Source organism: Austrofundulus limnaeus, unplaced genomic scaffold (assembly GCF_001266775.1).
Source record: "Austrofundulus limnaeus strain Quisiro unplaced genomic scaffold, Austrofundulus_limnaeus-1.0 Scaffold66, whole genome shotgun sequence".
Taxonomy (NCBI): domain Eukaryota; kingdom Metazoa; phylum Chordata; class Actinopteri; order Cyprinodontiformes; family Rivulidae; genus Austrofundulus; species Austrofundulus limnaeus.
Window position 1 is genome coordinate 1,142,858 of NW_013952468.1, and position 7,295 is coordinate 1,150,152.

At 39.2% G+C, this 7,295-nt stretch overlaps 1 protein-coding gene across 2 annotated transcripts in view; it reads right to left on the reverse strand.

Moving 5' to 3' along the window:
• The window catches only part of LOC106518821 (prostaglandin D2 receptor 2), a 22,059-nt gene that overhangs the window by 5,350 nt on the left and 9,414 nt on the right, over positions 1–7,295 (reverse strand). Inside the window, exon 2 of one of the 2 annotated variants that reach the window (XM_014010242.1) lies at positions 5,395–5,528. The exons of the other annotated variant lie outside the window; for it this stretch is intronic. The gene's annotated coding sequence lies outside the window, so the exon portion shown is untranslated. The remainder of the gene's footprint in view (positions 1–5,394; positions 5,529–7,295) is intronic. 2 annotated transcript variants of the gene reach the window in all.

Genomic DNA, 7,295 nt, shown 5'->3' on the forward strand with positions numbered 1-7,295 from the left:
ATATATATAAATTTGAAATGGAAGGACTTTTTTCCAGAAAAAGGGCTGTTATTGATAAGGTCTTTAAAATTGTCAACAGGAAGAATAAAATACCTTCATGCTATATTTTCTCAGAATAAAAAAAAGTATTTCTGTATCTCTGCCTGTCTTCTGCTGTCACTTTGAGCGATTTAAAGTGCAGAGAGCTTTGTTCAGAATAAACACCCATGTAGGGTCCACCWTCCGTCAGCTATATTTAGTTGTCAAGAGCTGAATTTTTTTGTGACATTAGCAAAATAAACGCTTCTGTATCAGAATYGCTCAGAGCTGGGTCTCAGAACAGTTGCCAACTCTTCTGCCTTCCAAAGGAACAAAAAACATTTCTTCTTCCAAACAGCAAATGGAACTCTGTTATTAAAAAAAAAAAAAACAGGTCTCAAACCCCGCAACCTCTTCTGATCAGTATCAATGAAAGAGCACAGGCATGAGATGACACCAAGTACACTTTTGTTTCTTCTAAATCTAAACCGCAGGCTCCTTACCAGACCTGAAAGTGTCAGAGTGTTTATTCCTGTGAATAACATTCTGAGAACTACACTCTCTCAAGACTGTTTTCTCCCCCCAGGAGGTCAAAAACATGCCTTTCTTAAAAAAAAAATGAGAAAAACACTTCGTTCTGCTGTATCAAAATGTCTGTTAAATATCTGCAAAAGAAATGCAATTACAATGTTTTACTTTCAGATTCAAGATGGGCATCTGAGTCCACCTGAATATTCATTTTAATCATGTCACCAACAAACTTTCCTTTTTAAATTTTATTTTGTGTGCCGACCAGTTCGTGTTTCACATTTAACCCAAGATGTTTATTCTTTGCATGATTTAATAGCTGTTTTCTTTATGTTTTCTTGTTTACCTTTATTTTAGCAAATTAGAAAACAGGATGTTTGATCTTTAATGATTGTAACAACTTTCTCTTTGATAAAATAGGCTTATTCTTTATTATCTATTGGTCAAAAAGGTTAAACAGCTAAGCTACTGTTTGTATGTTTCGTCTTGAAAAACTTAAAATACAGTATTCATAAATGGTGTATTTTTTTTAAATATGGTTTTAGTTCCTTATCTTAGTTATTTGAGGCAAACCGTGTTTTTAAAATCAAATCCCACCTYTAATTAATATGCAAAGACATTTTAAATATAGGTACGCCCATTTTCTTTGTCTATGTTTAGAAAGATGAGGCCTGGCACAGTCATTGGTTAAAGGGACTTTAAAGTCACCACCTCTCTGTGACATATAATATTGTGATTGGGTTAACTAACACAGAAGCCCCGCCTCCCAGAACTTTTAAAACCAAGGCACATACCTCTTTTGTCCTCTCGCTCTTAGTCTTCTCCTCCACGTCACCTCCTCATCCTGCACCCCTCCAAGCCTCATCTTCCAGCTGAACAAGCTGGACCTCTCCTTCTAATTCACTGTTTTCATATCATTTTGCTTATGCATTTCTGTCTTACTATGCAAATAAGGTGGGCGGGGCTTCTTGGGTCAGCTCCGTTCCTATTGGTCAACAGACAGGAAGGAGCAGGAACCATGTGCAGATCTACTTTGCATGCTTGTGTTGCCTCAGTTAAGGTTAAAGTTTAAAGTTTAGTAAAAAAAAAAAATAGGTCTGTCCTTTTTCTTCCACTTATCYGGGATCGGGTCGYGGGGGCAGCAGCCTAAGAAGAAAAATCCAGACTTCCCTCTCCCCAGCCACTTGGACCAGCTCCTCTGGGGGAATCCCAAGGTGTTCCCAGGCCAGCTGAGAAAAATAGTCCCTCCAGCGTGTCCTGGGTCTTCCTCTGGGTCTCCTCCCAGTGGGACGTGCCCAGAACACCTCACCAGGGAGGCGTCCAGGAGGCATCCTAACCAGATGCTGAGGCCCCTCAGCTGGGTCCTCTCGATGTGGAGGAGCAGCGGCTCTACTCTGTAACTCCCTGATGATGGAGCTTCTCACTCTAGGGAGAGCCCAGACACCCTGCAGAGGACATTCATTTCAGCCGCTTGTATCTGTGATCTCGTTCTTTCGGAACTTATAATAAAGTCAGAGAACCGATCTGACCCAGGTTTGAATTTTCATTATAAAGTAAAWGTACGCTAATTGTAACTCAACACTCTGCTTCAGCTCACTTTGCTCAACAAGAAGATGGGACCAACCAACCCCCGGAGACGCAGGCTCCCCTGTGAGCAGCTATAGGGGTACAACCYACTCTTCTCATAACAGAMATTATGAGGAAATTCACGGGTTCTTCTGTTTAAGGAAGAACAACTCTGTGTAAATATGAGAGAAACCACACAATAAGTGAACGTGAGACAGTGACTTTAGTTGATCTAATAATAAACAATCATTTATTTACAGAATCGAATAAATCACTAAAGTACAACTTACTGAGGATAATGAAATTTTCAGAGTTGAAAACAACAACAATTAACACATGTTCGAGTTAATTATCATTACTTTGACAACTTTATCAGGAACAACAAACTCCAGGCTCAAGGTCTTAAATAAACCTTCGTTTGCGGCACTTTTCTTAAGGTTTTGACAGGGCATAAGTTGAGGTTAAGAAATGGAGAGAAAGAAGGGTTAACCCTAACTTTTTATTTTATCAACATGTGAGGACCCAGGATAGGCACAAGCCTCTCCCACTTGATTAAGCTGGACACTGGTAYGCTTATCAAAAGCCTCTACCTTTTAGACGACTTCACCGTCAGGTCAGGCGTTGAGGAAGTTCTCAGCCAGGTCAGCAAGAGCTCCCATCAGGTTCAGCTTACTCCCCAGAAACACTTCAAGTAGTTTGATGTTTCAGCGTCTGCTGTTGTCTGCCAGTTCGAACGGAGAGTCAAAACTGATAGGGTCCTCTTTCAAAATAAAAGATGTCTCACTGAAGTTTTCAAACAAAACTCAGTGGAGTCTTAAAACTGGTTGTTTTGGTCACGATTGGTGGTATCGTGAGCCTGTGACAAAGATCTGCTCATTGGCACATGAGCTTAGATCTTATCACTGAACGCTGGGTTTCCTGAGGAGGAAAAACCAGCTCCTCTTTGTTTAAAACAAAGATGGTGTCTGTCTGTTGAGAGGCTTGTCCTGGAGTTAGTACTACAGGAAAGGTTACTAACGGACGTGGCCTCGAGTTTAGTGGTTAGTACCAGGTGGAGAATGAAGTTTAGTCTAAGAAATTGTAGTCGTCTGGTAAACATCCAGTTCAGGCTGTGCCATTCTCAGTATTTTGGCAGAATTAATTCTAAATGACAAGGAACTACCGTAGGTTGTCAATGAAATACTAAAGTGAATTATTTAAACCAAAATAAAACTTAAGATATTTGTCTAAGATCCAAGCACAAATAACCATTTATATTTCATAGTAAAACATAGTGAACTAAACCATAGTGATCAATTTAGTTGAATTGAAAAATAAAACAGAAAAACACACAATCACCTTACAGTCAAATAACAGTTGATTAAACACGTATTTGCATAAACAAATAAAGAAACATTAGAACAATATTCTTTTTGTGCGTTTTTCTTTTTCTACATTATAATTCAAGAAAATAGGTTGTCATTCATTTCATTATGTAACGTTAATTTTTAAAATGATAACTTTTAGTTCAAAGAAAATATAAATCAAAAAATATAAAGAGCATCAGTATTTTGTTTATTATCTTGGTTACAAAGAAGAAAACATCTCTTTATGTTTGATAAGACACATTGTGGCTTAAATTGAGTTTAAATGAAACAGAGTTTTGTCTCTCTGAGGGAGGTCTTCTGAGACCAGGGTCAAAGACAGGTGGGACGGTTTATTCCACCTCGAGGTGACCACTACACAGCCATGAGCACCACCAGCTGCTTCACCAGTGTCCTGACTGACCGGACCAAGAACCCACACAGTCATCAAGTGTCTGGCTGCCACTAAGTGACGGCGTTCYCTGAGGGGCAACAACACGCAGCAATCCCCCTCAGCAGCTGAGCTCYCTCTGGTACAGAGCAGGAAACCGAATGGTGATCGAAACACACATTTTTTCTTGTGACAGAAAAGTGCTCAGAGTAGATTCATCTCTCTTCTGATGAGTTTTGGTAAAACTAATTAAAATTGTYCCCAGTCTCAATCTGAATATCATGCAGCGTAGAACTTCCCTCCTAAAATTAACATCCTTAAAACCTTTTTGCCTCAAAATATCATTTTATGTGTTTTGTTTTATGTTCATATAAAATTTTCTGCTCATTTCCATTTCTGCATCTTTAAAACTTATCTGGATCAAATGGCTACATTAGAGCTGCTGTATTATTATTGATTTGGTCATTTTCTGTCATGACCTCATTCATTTTTTTTCCCTGAAACATTCTTTCTATCATTACATATCTGCAATAGCTTGTTATTATATTAATCTATAAATAAATGGTTCATGAAGAGTGTACCAAATGTAATTCAACATCTGTTTGTGCATGGGATTCATCTAATGCAAAGAACTCAATCATTTTTAGGGTAACGTACATTGAGACTGATGAACAACAAATCATTGATTTGTCAGTTTTTTTTCTTTTCAAAAATAAAAGGGAGAGGTGTCTCCAGGTAATTATAGTCATGACTTTAATAATTCATATTTTATCCAATCTTAGACCCTACCGCCTACACCCAGTGAAGTGTGATTACAGTATCTACTGTCAAACGTGAACCAATGATGCAACAGCATTTAGAGTTTTATCTACAGGATCCTCTAGTTTCCTTTTTAGAAAACATCTAAATGTCACAGCAGAGGCTAACGAAGTACATTTCACTTCTGATTTATTGCACTTGCTGTTTTTTGTCTGTGTGCTAATGGAGCTGTTGTTAAAAAATGTATATTTTAAATTGTGAAAACATTTCAGCTCAGCTTTTAAGGTTGATCTTTTTGTATTTCTACCAGAGTTACCTTCTAAAAGACTTGTGCAACTGGTTACACACGTGAGACAGTTAATTAAAAGATAACCATCTCCTTAAATACGTCCCTTTGTGACATGTTTACATACCTTTTAAACACGATTCTATTTTTGTTTTTACAGTCGTTTCCTAACAGAGACTTTATGTGTTATTTCAAATGCATTGCACGTGTGGAGTCAGCTTTTTTAAAGACAATGCTTGGAAAATCTCCAGTAAATGCATGTCTGAACATGARTTAAGACTTGAGAAATAAACGCCAYACACACAGATAAAACTTAGCATAACCTGACAAGTTCTTCAGAAAGATTAATGTTGCTGCTGCTGCTTGTAAAAAGAGGAAAATGGCTACATTTTTTAAAATGACATAAAATAAACAGAAGCATAAACACAAAACATCATTCTAAGCTAATATCTAAAAGTTTAACAGTGATTTAAACGTGTTAGTTTCAGTAGGTTAATACTCACAAGGTGTGCAGTTAGTCTGACAGAAAGAAACTGAAACCTTCTCTGGAATCACGGTCTGATCTCCTTCAGGGTCTCTCTTCTTCAAAACTCATCTCTTCAGTTCTGACACTTTCTCAAACCTCCCTGCAGACACACTGCACAACGCACAAGCACACAAATGGAAATTATTGTGTACCGCCCAGAGAGGCTGAACACTTTCTCAAGAAATGGGGGGGGGGGGGGAGAGACAGCATGATACAGTTTCAACTCATGTTTAACGCATTGACAATAAAAATTAAGAAGAAAAGAGAGGGAGAGAGAAATATGATACAATGAGTCATTTAAGCAAAACAAACAACACACAAGAGGAAACGAGCTAAATGCTTCCTGCCTGGACGTGTGTTACCAGAGCCACTCAAACCATCTCTGAGGGAGGGGTTTGTTAATGACCTCCTGGTGACCAGGTCTATACCCATGGTATMCATGGGTTTGCCTTGTGGGTCTATCAGGGGCAGTTCGGGTTTCCTCTCCAGTTGGGAGTCCAGACTTGTGGGTGGGGTTGACAGGTACAGACTTGAAATAATCAAGCTCATCTGAACGCACAGCTTCGGTACTTGAWTCTATCTTTTTGAGAGGGGTTGGACCTTAACCAGCTCTGGAGTTGCACACGGCCACTGTGACAGGTGCTGGGCTGGTACGGGGTTACTTATTGCCCAGCAGAGATTTGAGAATATTCCAAATCTTTTCAATGACTTCCTAAAATTAATAATGTTTTCGCAGACAACTGAGAGTCATTTCCTCCTTGTGATTTCCTCATGTTTTCCTTATCAGATGCAGAGACGTGTTCCTCCTTCATTTCTCCACTAACACAAAGAAGAACAAAGGGGAGGAATGCAGCCGTTGAATGTGGGTRACAGGAAGTCAGGAAGGAAGGGGACTGCGCTTGACAAGCCACGTGGTACAGCCTACATCCTTACATACTGTTCATAGTCATGCAACCATTTGGCTCCCTTGAAAAAGCCCGTCTCATATCTCTGACCTCACATTCAAGAGGAACAATTCAATTCTCTGTTWATTTTCTCAGAGGTTTTCTACTGTTTACATCCAGTATCAACTCAAACAGGTCATTTTAGTTATTTTGAATGAATCTTGTACCAACACAGCGTTTGTAGAGTCATAGTTGAGTGGATTTATAAAACACGGTTCAGGTCTCGGGGGCAGCAGCCTAAGCAAAGACCCAGTCTTCCCTCTCCCCAGCCACTTGGGCCAGCGCATCCGGGGGAATCCCAAGGTGTTCCCAGACCAGCTGAGAAACATAGTCCCTCCAGCGTGTCCTGGGTCTTCCTCTTGGCCTCCTCCCAGTGGGACGTACCCAGAACACCTCACCAGGGAGGAGTCCAGGAGGCATCCTAAGCAGATGAACCACCTCATCTGGCTCCTCTGGACATGGAGGAGCAGCGGCTCTACTCTGAGTCCCTCCCAGATGACTAAGCTTCTCACCCTATCTCCAAGGGAGATCCATCTCTTGCTCCATTCTTCCCTCGTTCGTGAACAAGACCCCAAGATACTTTAACTCCTCCACTTTAAAAATAAAGGCACAGATAAATATTTTCCTACTTGCCTTTGTTTATTTATTTTCTACTAAACATTAATCTTTAATCTACTCAGTTGGCAGAGAAATGTAAAAACAACACAAGGAAATGTGTGTATATATAATTTATTCATTTATTCATTTATATATATGTGACCCAACATATCAAAATGAGGATTAGGTCAAATTTGGTCAAAATGACTTAATGACATTTTCAGATTCTTGGCTTTAAAAGCTACATTATGATACTTAGATCATCCTGATATCTTAATTAAATCCATAAATATGACTTAATTTGTCTTTTTGTTTACAATAATACACAAATATTTGG